This window comes from Drosophila miranda, chromosome XR (genome assembly GCF_003369915.1).
Source record: "Drosophila miranda strain MSH22 chromosome XR, D.miranda_PacBio2.1, whole genome shotgun sequence".
Classification (NCBI taxonomy): Eukaryota; Metazoa; Arthropoda; class Insecta; order Diptera; family Drosophilidae; genus Drosophila; species Drosophila miranda.
This window is the reverse complement of record NC_046674.1, coordinates 14,817,764-14,820,375: the sequence shown is the minus strand read 5'-3', so window position 1 is coordinate 14,820,375 and position 2,612 is coordinate 14,817,764.

The following is a 2,612-nucleotide window of genomic DNA, read 5'->3' as shown; positions in this document are numbered from 1 at the left end:
AATAAATCAGAAACTGATATTTGATAAAAGATCAAAGCATTGCCAGCCTTCAGAGACACGGACATGTATTTTAAAAGGAATTATTTTCGTTGCAAAATTGGGAAAATTGGTCAAAATGGGATGGGAAAATTGCTAAAAATAGCAAAACAAATTACGGGCATGTGCGTCACTGGAAGTGCATACACTCGACAACACACGAGTGGTGTTGAATGCAAACAATTGGACAACTTTTCTTGTACAATAATTGCTCGGTGTTTGTGTGGGAAAACCTTTTGGCCATTCGAGGACAATTGCCGACAGGCAACAGCCTTTGTGTGCTGACTTTTGTCGGCGAGTGTGTGCCTGAATTTGCACCCTGCTGACCCCCAGAAAATGACGCCTGCCCGAAGTACATATCAGCAGAGAATTTCTCAATTTATTTGCAAGGAAATTCATGCCATTTCCATATCCATTTGCCCCCCCCCCCATCCAACGCCTACGCCTGCTCGTATGTACATAATGTAAGGTTTCTTCTTGTTGGGCCCCAGGCAGATACAGATACTTGAGAAGATGTCAATAGACTCGTAAATATACGTATCCTTTAGTTCGAGCAGCTTGCTGGCTGCTTGCAAGGGAAAGCGAACCAAACGTTCAGGTTTCATCCACGCACTGCTTGTAGCCGGCCCTCAAGTCTCGGCAAGGCACTGCTTGAAGCCGGCCCTCAAGTTTCAGCGAGGCACTGCTTGAAGCCGGCCCTCAAGTCTCAGCGAGGCACTGCTTGAAGCCGGCCCTCAAGTTTCAGCAAGGCACTGCTTGAACCAAAGCTTCAGGTTTAGCAGATCAACTGCTTGCAGGATCATTTTCAAGGGAAACCGAACCAAAGGTTCAGGTTTCACCCACACACTGCTTGAACACTTCGTTGTGAAGGAAATACGAACCAAAGCTTCAGGTCTAGAAATACCACAAGCTTCCTGTGCCCTAAAATCCTTCGAATCCTTTTAGAAATTAAATATTTATAAGCACGGCCTACAGAATGGACAACTTTCGGTTCCAGCTCTCACTTGAAAGTGGTTCTATATCTTCCATATCTTCCACATATGGCATAATTCTTGTCAATCAATTGGCAGCACCCACCGGGGAGGAGAGGGGGGCGGGTCATCTAGGTTTGTCCATTAATTAGCCCACAGCTAGGGCTGGGGCCTGTTCCAGAGCCCCCAGGCATTGGACAATGGCCAGTGCTGTTTGTTTTGTTAATCCGGACGGGCCCCAGAGCTGGTTTACAGCAACAGGCGCCAAACATGGCATACGAATTAATTTGGTGGCTGTCTGTAGTATTTAAATGCTCGCCACAAAAAGTGGGAATCATTTTTTTGCCAGCCAGCCAGCCCCATCTCTCTCTTTTTGTTATGTTTTGTTTTTTTTTTTTAATAGATTGCAAACAAAACAAAAATTAACATACGCCCCGATGAGCGAGAGCTCTGTGTGTTGTGATCGTGAACAGGAAAATAAAACAAAACAAAGCAAAAAACTTAAAAAAAAAATTATAAAACATTTGTTATTCTTGTGACATCACCGAACAGGCACTGGGGCCTCTTTGGGGCCCCTTTATAAAATAAACAACACTGCAAGAAGTGGTCAATATTGAGACTGTGGAATACTCAGCTCTGCAGAATCGAGTTGGAGTTCAGGAATCTCTTTTTGGCACTATCAAAGAGCACCAGGCCTAGGTTCAGGGAGTATCAGGAGTATCGGTGGGATGGCAGTCCTATCTGAGAGCAGTTCAAAGTCTTCCTTGAGTTGAGTATACCCCTTGAGCAGCACGGTAGCAGCCGCACACACATTTACAGTGTGGCCAGACGCAGGGGCTTGGGCAGCCCTGGCATGGGGCAAACAGTAGCTCGGCTCGGCTCGGCTCTCCCCCAACAATCGTGGACTCCAGAGACTTGGCCCCAGGGCCTGTGTCTGTGGCCGTACGACCAGAGTGTTAGATAAGTCTGACGCTTCGGGTGTGCGGGTATTAATATGCAAATTAGTTGGCGACCAGCAAACAGGCAACAAAAGCAACAGATACATAAATAACAACAACAACAACAACGAAAGCAACAACAAAAGCAGCCACTACTATATGATGAGTGATTAAAAGTAATGTGCAGAGCCAAAGTCGAATATCAAATGCGCTGAAATGAGGATCACAGCACTCTTGCAGAAGTCCAGGGTACCAGAGGGTATACCAGTTGCCCATGAGTCTGGGAAATGTGGGGAACAAGGAACCTAGGAACCCCCGAAAACCGAACTACCCCAGCGATATCCTACAGCATACCCATTAGTCAAGCCCTGGGGCTGCTGGGGTGACCCCTTCCATTCCATACCATTTCCATTTGAGGCAGAGACAGAGGCAGAGGCACATATCATGCGACGACCGAATGGCTGGCACATTGAGGCTCGTTTTGGATCTGCAGCTGGACGACGACGACTACGACGACTACGACGACTACGAGTATCTGTATCTGTATCTGGGTCTGGTCTGTCTGTCTGTCATGTCATCCATTTTGCAAGCTTCCACAGATCGTTGTTTCGTCAACAACAGCACAGCACAGCACAGCAGCGGATCGAAAACAATGGACGAGCACTCA